This window comes from Chiloscyllium punctatum, chromosome 4 (genome assembly GCF_047496795.1).
Source record: "Chiloscyllium punctatum isolate Juve2018m chromosome 4, sChiPun1.3, whole genome shotgun sequence".
Taxonomy (NCBI): domain Eukaryota; kingdom Metazoa; phylum Chordata; class Chondrichthyes; order Orectolobiformes; family Hemiscylliidae; genus Chiloscyllium; species Chiloscyllium punctatum.
In genome coordinates this window covers 62873979-62892506 of record NC_092742.1, presented here as the reverse complement: position 1 = coordinate 62892506, position 18528 = coordinate 62873979, and the positions used below count along the sequence as shown (strand labels likewise).

Sequence of the window (18528 nt, the reverse complement as noted above, 5' to 3'; positions counted from 1 at the left end):
CTCCGGTCTTCCAGCACCTCACCTGTGACTATCGATGATACAAGTATCTCAACAAGAGGCCCAGCAATCACTTCTCGAGCTTCCCACAGAGTTCTCGGGTACACCTGATCAGGTCCTGGGGATTTATCCACCTTTAACCATTTTGCAAGATGTCACCATCTATTTCCCTACAGTCTATATCTTCCGTATCCTTTTCCACAGTAAATACTGATGCAAAATATTCATTTAGTATCTCCCCCATTTTCTGTGGCTCCACACAAAGGCTGCCTTGCTGATCTTTGAGGGGCCCTATTCTTTCCCTAGTTACCATTTTGTCCTTAACATTTGTAAAACCCCTTTGGATTCTCCTTCATTCTATTTGCCAAAGCTATCTCATGTCCCCGTTTTGCCCTCCTGATTTCCTTCTTAAGTATACTCCTACTTTCTTTATACTCTAAGGATTCACTTGATTTATCCTGTCTGTACCTGACATATGCTTCCTTCTTTTTCTTAACCAAACCCTCAATTTCTTTAGTCATCCAGCATTCCCTATACCTACCAGCCTTCCCTTTCACCCTGGCAGGAATATACTTTCTCTGGATTCTTTTTATCTCATTTCTGAAAGCTTCCCATTTTCCAGCCGTCCCTTTACCTGCGAACATCTGCCTCCAATCAGCTTTTGAAAGTTCTTGCCTAATACCATCAAAATTGACCTTTCTCCAATTTAGAACTTCAACTTTTAGGTTTGGTTTATCCTTTTCCATCACTATTTAAAATCTAATAGAATTATGGTCGCTGGTCCCAAAGTGCTCCCTCACTGATACCTCAGTCACCTGCCCTGCCTTATTTCCCAAGAGTAGGTCAAGTTTTGCACCTTCTCTAGTAGGTACATCCACATATTGAATCAGAAAATTGTCTTGTACACACTTAACAAATTCCTCTCCATCTAAACCTTTAACACTATGGCAGTCCCAGTTGATATTTGGAAAGTTAAAATCCCCTACCATAACTACAGTATTATTCTTACAGATAGCTGAGATCTCCTTACAAGTTTGTTTCTCAATTTCCCTCTGACTATTGGGGGGTCTATAATACAATCCCAATAAGGTGATTATCCCTTTCTTATTTCTCAGTTCCACCCAAATAACTTCCCTGGATGTATTTCCAGGAATATCCTCCCTCAGCACAGCTATAATGCTATCCCTTATCAAAAATGCCACTCCCCTTCCTCTTTTGCCTCCCTTTCTATCCTTCCTGTAGCACTTATATCCTGGAACATTAAGCTGCCAGTCCTGCCCATCCTTGAGCCATGTTTCTGTAATTGCTATGATATCCCAGTCCCATGTTCCTAACCATGCCCTGAGTTCTGCCTTCCTTGTTAGGCCCCTTGCATTGAAATAAATGTTTGTAAATACATTCTATTTTGCTCAAATAATGCACAAACTACAGGCAGTCAATCCATGTAATATCTTGTAAATTCCCCCACTTTAGAAATAGAACCAGCCTGACTTGAGATTGGGATACAGACAGACTCTAACCTCACACCTTTAATGCATTGTCTGAGCTGAGATGGCACCATTTGTTAGAAAACCTGAAAGTTATCTTGAGAATGTGACTTAAAGCAGTTCTAGGGTTTACGTGTTAAAGAAGCAAAACTAGCAAACCCATTCTAAAAGATAAACGATCTAATCTAGGTTTGTTCAATATATAATTTCAGCTGCATGAAGGAGCAGCGCTTCGAAAGCTAGTGCTTTCAAATAAACCTGGTGTTGTATGATTTTTAACTTTGTCCATCCCAGTCCAACACAGCTCCTCGAAGTCATGTTCTCCAAATTTCCTGTTGTTTGAAGACTTAACAGCACAAGGAGAGAAATAATGACTGCCATTTTCACTTTATTCAGTGTAGCAGACAAGAAAGTCACCACAGAACACAGTTCCCTGGCAAAGACATGTGTACTAAGAGCAGAGTGACACAAATACCCTTATCAGCTCACTATTGACACCCAGCCTAACAGAGTATGCACCATCTAATCCATGTTTAAGTGTTGAGCAACAAAACAACTACACTCTTGTTCAACACTGAAGCGTTGGAGGCTGAGGGGTGACCTTCGAGAGGTTAATAAAATCATGAGGGGCATGGATAGGATAAATAGACACAAGTCTTTTCCCTGGGATCAGGGAATCCAGAACTATAGGGCATGAGTTTAGGGTGAGAGGGGAAAGATATAAAAGAGACCTAAGGGGCAACGTTTTCATGCAAAGGGTGGTACATGTATGGAATGAGCTGCCAGAGGAAGTGGTGGAGGCTGGAACAATTGCAACATTTAAAAGGCATCTGGATGGATATATGACTAGGAAGGGTTTGGAGGGATATGAGCCAGGTGCTGGCTGGTGGGACTAGATTGGGTTGGGATATCATGGACGAGTTGGACCAAAGTGTCTGTTTCAATGCTGTACATCTCTATGACTCTGTGACCTCCAGAGAAGAAACACCCATCCCTAATCCTAGAGGGTAATAAAGATTCAACCACATTGCTGTGCATCTAGAGTCATGTGATTGCTCACGATCCTTGGAAAGATAAGTAGTTTCCTTCCCTGAAGGACGGTAGTGAACCGGATGAGTTTTTGTCACAATTGATACTAGTTTCATGGTCATCATTAGACTCTTAATTCCAGATATTTATTGAATTCAAACTTCATCATCTCTCATAGCTGGAATCAAACCAGGTCCTCAGAACATGATCTGGGTCTCTGGATTAATTGTTCCAGTGAAAGTACCATGAGTCCAGTGCCTCCTCTAACTATATATGATTGATTGGGATTTATTTTTCTTTGAAAAAAAAGGGCATGTTCTGCCTCACCACTTAGATACAATATACCTTCAAGAAACATGCTCGTTATGTCACCACTGTATTATAGAATGTGACCTGATGATATAATGGTGTCAATGTCTATCTTACTGACTCCTCTTGCAGGATGACAAGCCGAGGAAAGCGTGCTACAATTTACATCAGAATTACTTAGCTTGAGCAGAGATTTGCAAGTGCTTGTGATTGTAATATATTTAGATGTCAGTAGCTGTAATACTAGTCCTTGTCAAATCCTTCAGTGATATGTTACCCACATCACGCTCTTAAATTATGGGAACACATATCACCTTGTCAGGTACAAATACAGTACTGAAGGTACAAAGCCCATCACAGCATCTATGACAGGTCATGAGAGCAAAACAAATCTGGATAAGCAGCAGTGGCTGGTTATAAAGAAAAGACACTCAGGTATTACATCATCTCGCCATATCAGGTAAATTCACCTTCATTAAATAATCTTTTCCAAAAAAACTTAAGATAACGTGGATAGTTTGCTACGGGCTCTTCCTTTAGTTGAAATGCATGTACCAGATATAGTTCTAGCCTACAGGCACTTGTACAAACCTATGATGAGAAACACTCAACAGGAACATGTGAAAATATTTTAGAAAACACGAAGCATTTGGTGCCAGTCACTGTTAACATTCAATGTCAACAACACACTATAAAAATTACTTCGACTTTCAAAACCTAAGTGGGGCTTTGCAATTAAAAGTATATTTTAAAACTTCGCAAAACACAATTTGAAATGGTGTTTCTAAATCCAATTGGACATGTTCAAATTAATTCTGCATTTTGTGCCAGCTCTTTTATTCATGGTTATTTTACTTCAGTGCTGTGCTATATACGTCTTACCCTGTGGGCATGACTGTGCTATTTCTGGTTATGACCATGCAGTTGAAAATTAACGAGGTGCCAACAGTTTTTTTCTGGATAAATTGCCTGTTCATTTTTGCCCTCCTTCCTACCACAGGGAAGGAAGTAATTTATTGATACTGGAACGGTAATGGCCTTAACAGCTCCAGTTTTAGGACTCAAACAAAATTGAATGTTTACACAATTTTATAAATCTGTTCAACTTAGAGAATGATTGCTTTAACACTTGAAGCAATAATTTCAAATGAAAAGTTTTGTAATAGTGTTATCTATTTCTTATGCTGATCCTTATAACCCAATTGTTGGGGCTGGTGGGGGTTGGGGAGTGATGGGTTGCTGTGGTGATTTTGAAAGCCAGTGTCCCAGTTTACAAGTTGTCCAGTCATTGGAAACAACAAAGAAACAGCAGCTCCTTGGATGATCAAAGCCTGCCTCCTGTTACTTTTACAAATACAAGTAAATGACTGAGCTGCAGTCTGGCCTGAAATAGATTGTAGGATTGCATTTTACAATTTTCAACTGGCATATTTGCTCTGTCCATTTGTATGGTACAATAAGTCGCCTAAACAGTGGAATCATTGTTTGTAGGAAAGCTTTGAAATTCAAGAGGAATAGTCTTAGCTCAATAATAGTTTTGCTAAGTTGCCTGTTAAGGACTGGTTGAATTCCCTGACTGTATTCTAATGAGGCTTGAACTTGCAAATGATTCTGGCTGCCTGCTGATTCTGACAGTGAAGTCACAGATTCTAGATTTCTGCTTTTTTCTTTGTAGATATTGCTTGACCTACTGAGTACTTACACTATTTTCTGCTTTTATATCAGATTTCCAGCAACTACAGTATTTGGCCTTTGTGTTCCTGCTGGTTGGGGACATTTCCAGCAGATTGTGGATGGGACCAATTGACGCTGTATGGCTGAATTGGTACTTGTTTTGACTTCCAGTAAATATTGTGCGCACTTATCTCTGTTTATATAAGACAACTAGTACCCAAGTGAGTTAACTGATGCAGGATAAGCTACACCTATTAGTCAATAAAGGATTGTTGCATCAACAATTCAATAACTACCATGTGTACTTACTCTTAAATCCAACCTGATGTTTCAGATGAGATTGTCATGGAACTCAGGTTGTTGCAGTTATTAAGCTATTAAATACTATCCAATAAACCTATTCTGTTGGAGACTTTGCATCGGCATCCTTTCTCATTAGATATCAGTAACTGAGACCAATATCTAGAAGGAGGATTGGTGACCGTGAATCTATCTAAGGCATGTCAGATGGTTCAGGTGAGCACAACCACAACATACACCATTCTTAAAATGGTGCAGATTTCATAATGCATACCCATCACAAATACTGAAAATATGTTATGGTGAAAATCTGTTCTGTGACTGGAGTCTGAAGTTTTCAGACCATAAGACATAGGAGCAGAATTAGGCCATTAAGCCCATTGAGTTTTCTCCACCATTCCATCATGGCTGATGTATCTTAACCCCATACTCCAGCCTTCTCCCCATAACCCTTGATCCCCTTACTAACCAACAACCCATCTCTGTCATAAATGCATTCAATAACTTGGCCTCTACAGCCCTCTGCAGCTTTGAGTTCCACAGATTAACCACCCTCTGGCTGAAGAAATGCCTCCTTACCTCAGTTTGGTATGCTCTGACCAGAGCCTTAGACAAGTTTAGCAATAATGTTACATTCTAACCCTCTTGAAGTGAGTTATCATTACATTTGCCATCCTTTCCCTATTTAGAAAATAGTATGTACCTCTATTCTTCCACAAAGGTGCATCAAAACCCAATGTTCCCACATTTCTTTTCAGCTTCCACTTCTTTGCCCACTCTCCCAGACTGTCCAGGTCCTTCTGCAGCCTCCATGCCTACTCAACACCATCTGTCCCTCTGTCTGTCTTTGTGCCATCTACAAACTGAATGGCAGTGCCCTCGGTTGCTTCATTCAGATTGTTAATGATGTGAAGGTGTTGGTGTTGGACTGGAGTGGACATAGTTAAAAATCACACAACACCAGGTTATAGTCCAACAAGTTTATTTGGAAACACTAGCTTTCGGAGCGATGGTCCTTCAACGGTGTGGCAGGATCATAAAACACAGAATTTATAGCAAAAGATCAGTGTCATGCAAATAAAACTGTATGGTGAACAAACCTCGATTGCTGTTAAGTCAATTTTTGAATGGGTTGCAAGTTTCAGTTCATTTACTATGTATCATATATATAAAACCTGGTGTTGTCAGATTGTTAATATATAACATGAATAATTGCGGACCCTGACAGAACTCCACTTAGCAGCTTCCTGTGCAGTACCTTGATAAATGCCTTCTGGAAATTCAAATAGATCATGTTCACTGGCTCTCCTTTGTCTAAATTGCTTGTTACCTCCTCAAAGAATTCTAACAGATTTGTCAGGCATGATGTCCCCTTGATGAAGCCGTGCTGACTCAACCTTATTTTATTATGCACTTTGAAGGACTCCCAACAATCTCATCCTTAATAATGGACTCTAAAGTCTTACCAATGATTGAAGTCATGCTAACTGGCCTATAATTTCCTGTCTTCTGCCTCCCTCCCTTCTTAAACAGCAATTACATTAGCGATTTTCCCATTCTGGGAACCTCCCTCATCGTAGTGATTTTTGAAAGATCACCATCAATGCCTCCACAATTTCCTTAGCTATCTCCTTTAGAACACTGCAGTGTAGTCCATCTGGTCCAGATGATTTATCAACCTTCAGACATTTCAGCTTTCCCAGTGATTTTTCCTTGGCAATAGCCACTGCACTCACCTTTGCCCTGAGTCTCTTGAAGTTCTGGTCTGCTGCTGCTGGTGTTTTCCACTGTGAAAATAGGTGCAAAGTACCTATTCAGTTCCTCCAATATTTGTTTGTTTCCCCATTAATTTGTCTCTAAGCTTATTTTCCAGTCATTCAATGTCCCTCCTGCCTTTCTCATAACTTTTAGGTATCTAAAACAAAACTCTTACAATCTTCTTTTGTATTACTAGCTAGCTTACTCTCATATTTCATCATCACCCCTCTTATTTTTTTAAAATTTATCTTCAGCTGGATTTTAAAGGCTCCCCAATACTCTGGCTTCTCATCAATCTTCACCACATTATATCCTTTTTCATTCACTTTTGTGCTATTCCAGTCTTCCCTTGTTAGCCATGGTTGCCTTGTCCTTCCCTTACTATATTTCTTCTTCTTTAGGAAGAATATCTGCTGTGCCTCCCAAATTACCCCTAGGAACTCGTACTATTGCTGCTTCACCATCTTTCCTGTTGGGCTTCCCGCCCTGAAGTTAAAAATCACACAACACGAAGTTATAGTCCAACAGATTTAAATGGAAGCACTAGCTTTTGGAGCATGCTCCTTCATCGGGTGGTTGTGGAGGACACAATTGTAAGGCACAGAATTTATAGCAAAAGTTGACAGTGTGATGTAACTGAAATTATACATTGAAAAATACCTTGATTGTCTGTTGAGTCTTTCATCTGTTCGAATACCATGATAGTTTCACTTCTGTCATGTCTAAATCACAAAACAGTTTTTTTTAAAAGTTGCATTCTCAGGTTATCTGTAACAATTGGTATTAGCTAGACAATATGTTGAAGGTGTTAGCCCCCAGTGTTCTCTGTCTATGCCATGATTGATTCTAATCTAAAAAGTGAGATAACAGAGTTTTACATGAATTCATGCAGTTTTTGTGCAAAGTACAATGTAACTCTGCAAGTACAAATTCACCCCACAAAATATATGTATGTGTGTGTGTGTGTGTGTGTGTGTGTGTGTGTGTTTTGAAGATATTGGGAGAAAGGTATAAAGAAGACGTCAGAGGAAGGTTCTTTATGCAGAGAGTTGTGAATGCATGGAATGCGTTGCCAGCGGTGCTGGTGGAAGCAGAGTCATTAGGGACATTTAAGTGACTGCTGGACATGCACATGGATAGTAGTGAGTTGAGGGGTGCATAGGTTAAGTTATTATATTTGACATTAGGATTAAATCACGGCACAACATCGTGGGCCAAAGGGCCTGTTCTGTGCTGTACTTTTCTATGTTCTATGTTCTATGTAAATGTGTGTTGGGGGTGGGGGTGGAGTTGGGGGGTTGTGAGTGTCTGTGAGAGAAAGTGTATATGTGTGTGCGTGAGTGTAGAGTGGTCTACATCTCTGAGAGGATGCATGTGGGAGTGTGTGTGTCTGTAAGGGTGTGTGTGAGTATCTGTGTGCATGTCTGTGTATATGTGTGTCTGTGTGTCTGTGTGTATAGGAGTGTCTGTGTGTGTATATAGTGCCATGGTGGTCACATGTAGTGTGACATGAACCCAAGGTCCTGGTTCATGTCACACTACAGGTGACCACCATTGCACTATATACACACACACAGACACTCCTACACACACACACACACACACATACACACAGACGCACATATACACAGACACTCACACACACCCTTATAGACACACAAACTCCCACACTCACACATGCATCCTCTCAGAGACTTAGACCACTCTACACTCAAGCACACACATATACACTCTCTCTCACAGACACTCACAACCCCCCACCCCAGAGACACACACAAAGACCCACACATATACATATATTTTGTGGGGTGAATTTGTACTTGCAGAGTTACATTGTACTTTGCTAAAAAACTGTATGAATTCATGTAAAACTGTTATCTTACTTTTTAGATTAGAATCGATCTAAACATCATGGCATAGACAGAGAACACAGGGGGCTAACACCTTCAACATATTATCTAGCTAATACCAACTGTTACAGCCAACCTGAGAATGCAATTTTTAAAAAAAAGTTTTGTGATTTAGTTTCACTTCTTTCATGTCTATCATGGTATTTCAACAGATGAGACTCAACAGACAATCAAGGTATTTTTCAATGTATAATTTCAGTTACATTACACTGTCAACTTTTGCTATAAATTCTGTGCCTTACAATTGTGTCCTCCACAACTACCTGATGAAGGAGCAGCGCTCCGAAAGCTAGTGCTTCCAATTAAACCTGTTGGACTATAACCTCGTGTTGTGTGATTTTTAACTTTGTACACCCCAGTCCAACTCCGGCATCTCCAAATCATCCCTTCCTAAAGACTTTGTAGTTATCTTTACTCAATTCATTCCAGCTTTTTACACTCAAACTGCAGGGTGAATTCCATCAGATTGTGGTCACAGTCCCTAGGGTGTCCTTCACCTTATGCTCCCTGATCAATTCTGCCTCATTACACATTGCCAAATGCAGAACTGCCTGTTCTCTCATGGGCTCTACTACAAACTACTCTAAAAAAAGTTGCAGATATTCCACCTGATTTTCCCACATTACCTGCATACTGACATCTCCCATGATTATTATAATAGTGCCTTTCTTACATGCCATTTCTATCTCTGGATTTAATTTCTGCTCCAATCCTGAAACTGCTCGGAGGCCTGTGCACAACTCCCATCAGGGTCTTTTCTCCTTTGCAGTTCCTCAACTCTACCCATACAAATTCTATACCTTCTGATCCTATGACACTTCTTGCTATCAATTTTACTTCATTTCTAACAAGCCAACACCCGTCCCTGCCCCACCTGCCTGTTCTTTCAATAGAAAATGTATCTTTGGATATTTAGTTCCCAACCCTGATCCCTTTGCAGTCACGTCTCCATGTTCCTCTACAGACCAGATGAGTTATCCTGAAAACTGAAAATCTGTCCTCTCTTTGGAATTTCAAATAGAATTTGAAACATATAAAGCACGCAATCAAACTCAAAAATCAAATTGTCAAAATAGCAGATTGAAGAATTTCATATGAAAACTTTCATCTCTAATATTGCACATTATTTTAATCCTCTGAATGTTTGGTATTATGTACAAAAATATTATTGTAATAAGCTGTGGTTAAATTGTATTATTTTTCTGAAATATTCATGTTATCTCAGAGAAAATCTGAGTATCGATATCCTTCAGCAAGATGCTTTATATGGGAGATGATAGATTATGGTGTACATTTCAGAAGAGACAGGCCTGTACCTTTAAAACTGTTTCATGACACAAGTGACATGCCTGTATTAAAAGTACCTAGTCACTTGCAGTTACCATGTAATGGAGTCAGTATATTGTGGTGAGTCAGTTATGTCAGTGTAATATACACTAACAAGCACTGAACCAAGCCTTTGCATACAGTCTATGCTATTATGGCCATGTAAATGTTTAGTGTTATTGCTAAATTTCAAAACATTTATCTCAGTGAGAATCTGAGTCTTGTGGTCTATGTCACACAGGCAAACATATAGAAAACCACAAGGCACACCATACATTCAATTAGTAAGACAGAACTTGGGTTGAATCTTAAAAATATTAGTGACAGAAGTTTCAATTAATTAGAACTTAAGTAAAATGAGCTATAGGAGCAAAATTCAAAGGAATTTTCATGAACAAACATGAACAATAGCACTCTATTTTCCTCCTTTCTCACAATACATGACCCATGCCAGTTATCTCTGTTAAGATAAGCAATTCAGGCAAGTTTGACATTTTAATTTCCATCCATGATTCCCTACAGCTCCGTTGATGCATCATAGATTTGCAACCAGTTATGGCTGTATTTTCATGGTTAGCAGAGTGTTGTAACTTTGTTCAGTATTGTTAAATATTGAGATTTGCAGTATTTTTCCTTCTATTATTTAATTAGTATAACATCACATTTCTCAAATTTTGGCTACATTTGCTCCTATAAAAAAATGTGAATGTATTGAAGAATGCAGTAGAGGTTTGCGAATGGTTCCAGAGATGAGAAATTTCGGGTATGAGCAAAGGTTGGAGAAGTAGGTACTGAGATTAGATACACGGTTTTTAAATTAGTCATCTGCACAGAGTGGATAAGGAAAATCTGTTCCCACACATAAATAGACTGAGCACCAGAGGGCACAGATTTAAATTGTTTTCAGAAAAGATCAAAATGAGAGTCTAGAACCAATTTTTTCACACGGTAAGTAGTTAGCTTTGGAGTACACTGCCGGGAAGTATGGCAGTCACAGGTGAGGTGCTGGAAGACTAGAGGTTGGCTAACATGGTACCATTATTTCAGAAAGGTGGTAAGGATGCACCAGGGAACTATAGACCAGTGGGCCTGACATCGGTGGTGGGCAAGTTGTTCGAGGGAATCCTGAGGGATAGCATGTACATGTATTTGGAAAAGCAAGGACAGATTAGCAATAGTCAACATGGCTTTGTGCATGGGAAATTGTGTCTCACGGACTTGATTGAATTTTTTGAAAAAGTAACAAAGAGGATTGATGAGGGCAGAGCGGGTGTGATCTATATGGATTTCAGTAAGGCATTTGAATGGTTCCCCATGGGTCACTGGTTAGCATGGTTAGATCTCATGGAATACAGGGAGAACTAGCCATTTGGATACAGAGCTGGCTCCAAGGTAGAAGACAGAGGGTGGTGGTGGAGGGTTGTCTTTCAGACTGGAGGCCTGTGGCCAGTAGAGTGCCACAAGGATCGGTGCTGGGTCCACTGCTTTTCGTCATTTATTTAAATTATTTGAATGTGAACATACGAAGTATAGTTAGTAAGCTTGCAGATGACACCAAATTTGGAAGTGTAGTGGACAGTGAGGAAGTTACCTCAGATTACGATGCAATCTTGATCAGATGGGCCAATGGGCTGAGGAGTGGCAGATGGAGTTTAATTCAGATAAATGCATTTTGTGAAAGCAAACCTTAGCATAACTTATACACTTAATGGTAAGGTCCTAGGGAGTGTTCCTGAACAAAGAGAGCTTGGAGTGCAGATTCATAGCTCCTTGAAAGTAGAGTCGCGGTCGATAGGATAGTGAAGAAGGCATTTGGTATGTTTTCCTTTATTGGTCAGAGAATTGACTATTGATGTTGGGAGGTCATGTTGCGGCTATATAGGATGTTGGTTCGGTCACTTTTGAAATATTGCGTGCAATTCTGGTCTCCTTCCAATCAGAAGGATGTCGTGACTATTGAAAGGGTTCAGAAAAGATTTACAAGGATGTTGCCAGTGTTGGAGGATTTGAGATATAGGGAGAGGCTGAATGGACTGGGACTGTTTTCCTGGGAGCGTTGGAGACTGAGGGGTGACCTCAGAGGTTAATAAAATCATGAGGGGCGTGGATAGGATAAATAGACAAAGTCTTTTCTGTGGGGTGTGTGAGTCCAGAACTAGAGGGCGTAGGTTCAGGTTGAGAGGGAAAAGATATAAAAGGGACCTAAGGGACACCTTTTTCACAGAGAGGATGGTGTGTGTATGGAATGAGCTGCCAGAGGCAGTGGTGGAGGCTGGTACAATTGCAACATTTAAAAGGCATTTGGATGGGTATATGAATAGGAAGGGTTAAGAGGGTTATGGGCCAAGTGCTGGCAAATGGAACTGGATTAGTCTGGGATATCTGGTTAGCATGGACGGGTTGGACCGAAGGGTCTCTTTCCGTGATGTACATCTCTATGACTCTATGACTCTAGGAGCAAGTTCAGCTGAGACAGTCAAGAGGAAATTGGAAGATTATTCAAATAGAAGGTTAGAGGAAAGACAGGAGATTGGAGTCAATATGTGCAAAGAGCCACAGTATACACAATAGACTGAATATCCTAATAATTCTGTGAAATAATAACTTGCAGCACTGCATTCTCTAGATATGGAGTTTAGTTTGCATTAACATACTGACTGCACAGTCTCCATTTCAACTTCTATTTTGTGGTAATATTGTCCTTTTCAATGAAGTAGAGCGGGGAACTATCCTCAAAAACATACAGTTTAGAAGAGTTCCTTTGGCACATCAAATCTGTTCCTGAAAAGGTATACCACTACCCATACTTGTCCTGCTTGAATGGGTGACACTTCAAGTCCTCAAGGCAGTAATTTTTGAAGTTTGAGTTTTCCCTCCTCAACTATCCTCCCTCACATGCATTCCAGATGCCCATCATCCTCTGGTGGGGCGTTTTTCCTCAAATCTCCTCTAAATCTTCTACCTTTCATTTTAAAATTATACTACCTTGTGAGTAACCCTTCAACTAAGGGAAACAGCTACCTTCTAATCAACCTGTCCATCCCCCTAAACCCTATGCACCTCTGTCAGGTGCCTCCTCAAATTATTCTGCTCCAAAGAACCTGAGCTTATCAAGCCCCTCTCAGAGCTGAAATGCTCCAATCCAGACAATATTGATCAAGATCTTCCAGTACAATCACATCCTGCCTATAGCATGGTGACCAGAGCTACACACTATACCAGCTGTGGCTTAACCAAAGTTCTGTAAGTTCCAATACGACCTCCCTGCTCTATTTCATAACTGATAAAGGCGAGCATCCCATATGCCTTCTTACTCACCATTTTAACCTGTTCTGCCACTTTCAGATATCCAAGGATTAGCATCCCAAAATCCCTCTGGAACTCAGCTTCCTAGAGTCCTTCCATTCATTGAGCACTCACTTCTCTCAATCTTTCTTCCAAAGTGCATCACCTGATCAGCTGTAACTTCTATCTGCCATTAATCTACCCATCTGATCAATCCATTTATATCCTCCTGTCATATAATACCTTCCTCCACTGTCAACAACCCAGCCAATCTTCATATCATCCACAAACTTATCTCTCCCACATTTTCATGTCCATACTTTATGAATAGTACAAAACAATAAGCGACCCAGCAATGGTCCCTGTATATACCACCGCACAACAGGCTCCAATCACACGAACATCCTTCAATCACTATCATCTGTCTCTTGTCACTAAGGCAATTTAAGTCATTAAATTGATAACTCCTGTCAAAGAACCATCACAGGCATAAAGAACTGAATATCTTATTTGGTACAAATAAAACGAGCTTGTATTCATGGATTTAATACATATAAACTCAAAATGTTATAGAAACCCAGGAGATCTGGATCCAGTATGACTATCTTGAAGAGGAGTCATATTGAACTCAAAACATGAACATGTTTCTTTCTCTCTCTCTCCATATATGCTACCAGAGTTGTTTTTGTTGAAAATATATGTTTTATTTGTAAAATATCTTTATCTACATTCACAGGTACTATAGTATGGTCCTTGCATATTGAGAGCAACAAACTTAGAATTTGATCTAGATGTAAGTTTGCTCGCTGAGCTGGAAGGTTCATTTTTAGATGTTTCGTCACTATACTAGGTAACATTATTAGTGAGCCTCAGGTGAAGTGCTGGTGTTATGTCCCACTTGCTATTTATGTGTTAAGGTTTCCTGGATTGGTGATGTCATATCTAGTTCTTTTTCTCAGAAGGTGGTAGATGGGGTCCAAATTGACAAACTCACACAAAATAACAACACAGACAACACAGAAGCCTGGATTTAAAAAAAAACTTACCTGACCAACCCTTAACAGACACTGAAAGAGCTGTCTTAGTAAGAGGATTACATTACAACTTCTGGGATGCAAACAAGAAGGATTTCTTAGCAGCATTAGAAACAACAGCGAAAGACAACAAACTCACAGAAGAAACCCAGCAAACCATCAGACAGACAGTCGCACCAACATTAAGCAGAAAAAAAGGAAGGAAACACACTCAATACACAAAAAAGAAACACACTAAAAGGTCTCAAAAAAGATAAAAACATTGTTATCCTACCTGCAGACAAAGGATGCTTGACAGTCATTTTAAACCGAACAGACTACATTGAGAAAGCAAACATGTTGCTTGCAGATACCTACACTTACCAACAGGTGGTGATAGACTTGACCCCACAACTAGAGAACCGAATCACAGCCCTACTAAAAAAAAACTTCAGAAATCTGGAGAATTAAACAAGACAGACTTCCAAAAAATGAAACCAGACGGATCCAACTCACCACGCATCTACGGATTACCCAAAATTCATAAACCAGGAGCCCCCCTCAGACCATAGTCATGCTACCTAGAACACCAAAGTACAGATTAGACAAGGAACTCCACCAAAGACTATAACACTTAGTAGAAAACTCACGCCACTCCATTCACTCCACCCAAGAATTCCTGAACACCATCAAACACACCAAGATAGAAGAGGATGAAATAATGGTCTCCTTTGAAGTAACAGCCCTGTTCATATCCATCAACATCAATTTGGCCAAAGAAACACTGACAACATTATTAGAAGAACCAAAGACACGTAACCAAACGCCACCAACTTCATCAGCAAGGACAACATCATCAAGCTAGTGGACCTATGCCTTACCACCCATTCACTTTCAATAACAAAACCTATAGACAAACCAATGGAGCGCCCATGGGATCTCCAATATCAGGATTCTTAGCAGAGGCAGTAATGCAGAGTCTTGAACAAACAGCCGTGCCAACCATCCAACCAAACTTTGGGTCCACTCCGTTTCTTTGTCATCACTAAACAGAACAAATCAAGGAAATCTTCAAGACCATCAATAATACCGTTACTGGCATAAAATTCACAAAAGAGGAAGAATACATCAACAAACTGCCATTCCTAGATGTCACAGTAGAGCAAACAGCCAAAGGTGAACTTCAAACCAGTGTCTACAGGAAAACAACACGTACTGACCAAATACTGAACGAAGGAAGCAATCACCCCAACATCCACAAACGAAGCTACATCAGAACATTATTTCAATGAGCCACAACACACTGCAGCACAGAGGAACTACGCAGAGCAGAGGAAAATCACCTATACAGCGTATTTAAAAAGAACGGTTACCCAATGAACGCAGTCCGCCGATTTTTCAGCAATAAACTCAAACAAACAGACAAAATACACCCAGAAACCTGAGCCACTCTCCCCTACATCTAAGACATCTTGTAAATGACTGCCAGACTAATTAGACCTCTTGGCATCATGGTAGCCCGCAACCCTACCAACGCAGTAAAAAGCAGCTAATGAACTTGAAAGACTCTATACAAACAACAAGCAAAATGAACATAATTTACAAAATACCTTGCAAAAGCTGTAATAAACATTACATTGGACAAACAGGCAGAAAACTAGCCACCAGGATACATGAACACCAATTAGCCACAAAAAGATATGACCCACTCTCACTAGTACCCTTACATACAGATGAGGAAGGATACCACTTTGACTGGGATAACACATCCATCCTAGGACAAGCCAAACAGAGACACGCACGGGAATTCATAGAAGCATGGCATTCCAACCAGAACTCTATCAACAAATACCTCAATTTGGACCCCATCTACCACTGTCTGAGTAAAAGAACTGGGAATGACATCACCAACCCAAGGAAACCTAAACATATAAATAGAAAGCAGGTCACTAACGCCAGTGCTTCACCGGAGGCTCACTGCTGATGTTACCCAGTATGGTGACGAAATGTCTGAAAAAGAACCTTCCAGCTCAGTGAACAAACTTAGATCCAAAGCCTCAACCTGAGCTACAGATCTTCTCAAAACTCACTAATTGGAATTTGATATTCTCTGCAGCTCCAAAAACTAAAAGGCATTTCTTACTCATGCTGTATAGTATTTACATACATTGAGGCTAGATAGTTAGTTTATAATGCAGAGTGATATCTGCTGCATGAGTTCAACTTCTATTCTGGCTGTCGTTATCATGAAGGCACCATCTTCCTAATGTTTCTCCTCACCTGAGGCATGGTGACCCCTTCAGTTAAACCACCATCTATTATCTCTCTAATGAACAAATAGTCCTATGGTTGTCTGGGACAATTACTACTTTAGTTTCTAATACCAAATCCTCAGCCTGCCTCTTATATTATCACCAAATAATAATTTATTGTGCATATTATCACATCATAGTCGTGGAGATGCACAACACAGAAACAGACTCTTTAGTCTAACTCGTCCATGCTGACCAGATTTCTTAAATTAATCTATTCCTATTTGCCACCACTTGGTCCATATCCCTCGAAAGCCTTCCTCTTCATTTACCCATCCAGATGCCTTATAAAAGTTGCAATTGCACGAGCCTCCCTCACTTCCTCTGGCAGCTCATTCCATACACGCATCCCCATCTGTGTGAAAGGTCGCCCCTTAGGTCCCTTCTACATTTTTCTCTCTCAGCCTAAACCCATGCCCTCTAGTTTGGACTCCCCCATTCCAGAAAAAAGACCTTGTCTATTTATCCTATCCATGCGCTTCATGATTTTATAAACTTCTATAAGGTCAACCCTCAGCCTCTGTCATTTCAGGAAAACAGACGCAGCCTGTACAGCCTCTCCCTATAGCTCAAACCTTCCAGCCCTGGCAACATCCTTGTCGATCTTTTCTGAACCTTTTCCAGTTTCACAATATGTTTTTCTTGATTTGAACACTCCCAAAATGCCATCTTCGTAACCTTAATCAGACATTACATTTATACCAGTTGTATTTGACATAAGAAAACCAATCATTTCAAAGGCAACTTGCCAATCCATTTCACTATGCTCTCTAAAATAATCAACACCCCTCCTCCATCTCACTAAACCCATTTCCCATTTATAGACTCAAACTATCAATTAATTTATTTGATCAATTTAATCAATATTCCCCATCCAATTTAGGGTAACAAATTATTTCAGCCTATCTCTTGCCACAATTAATTGCTGAAGAATTAATTTAATCAATTCCTTCTAACCTTTGACCATGCCAAATAGATAATTTAAATGATTTTCTTTTTGTCATAGGTTACTACAGATAATTCGTTTAAGTGCTTTTCTCCCTGCCTTACTTTTAAATAAAATTTAAATTAATTTTGATTATGTTGTACCGGAATTAAACCAATAAATAATTTAACACACTGCCTCCAGATCAATAATGTAACTCTTTATGTTCTTTCTATCATTTGGCTTGATACTATTTTTTTGCAGTATCTTTTTTGATCCAACTAATTATGGTGTAATCCTGAAATAAAAGTAAATTCTCTTTAATTTTAACATTTTTTTTCTACATTTCAGTGTACTTGTCTGTCTGATCTCTATAATGGACCAGACCAGAACCCCCTGTAAATTTATTAAGAAGGTAGCCTAGACTCTAACTTTTTCTTGTTTTAAAGGTCAGATGTTGTGTTCCAGATGCAATTTAAAATTGGTCAAAAAACCTCAACATTAAGAAAAAGCAATTTATTGAAACACAATGGTTAAAATACAACAAAAGAAAGATGATCTTAGAATAATTTAACTCTATTGGAAAACTTAACAGAACAGTTGATTATTTTACGACTCAGCAATAACTGTTCCAACATAGTAACATCTCGTAAACATAATCTTGACAAAAAGGCAAATTCGCAAGAAGATTGACTCATATGCAGTTCTCCAATCCAGGAGAAAAGAAACTCAAAAGACAATTCAGAGTGCAGCAGCTGGGAGAGATTCATTGCCTTCCAACTCTGCTGAAACCCCAGCAACAATTGGTGAAATTTAACAAAACTCCTGGATCTGTGAGAGCTTGTCCACACCGGGTCAGTCTGCTTCTATTGTTCCTACTTTAAAAAAAACCCAAGGCCTCACAGTTGTTTATCTTCTTATAGGCTGATTGTCACCTGTCCCTCAATCTCTCTCTCTCTAAAAGAAACCAGGACAAGGCACACCACATAAAGCCACAGTATCTTCATACCTAATCCCTTTAAAAAAATCATCAATGTACAAATGTGGATGTCTACTTTGTTCCACAAATTCGGATGACACAAGTTTTCTGTTCAACAGCGGTAGATTTATTATCGGACAGCCGGTGAGAGATTCAAAGCGTCACTAAAGTAGCCGAGTGCCTACTTGTAGTGACTCTTCTTCACAAATCTCTGCCTTACACCC

The 18528-nt window shown here is 39.7% G+C and overlaps 1 long non-coding RNA gene across 1 annotated transcript in view; it reads left to right on the top strand.

The window, feature by feature from the left end:
• The window catches only part of LOC140475936 (uncharacterized), a 348589-nt gene that overhangs the window by 108147 nt on the left and 221914 nt on the right, over positions 1-18528 (top strand). The gene's annotated exons all lie outside the window — the stretch shown is intronic.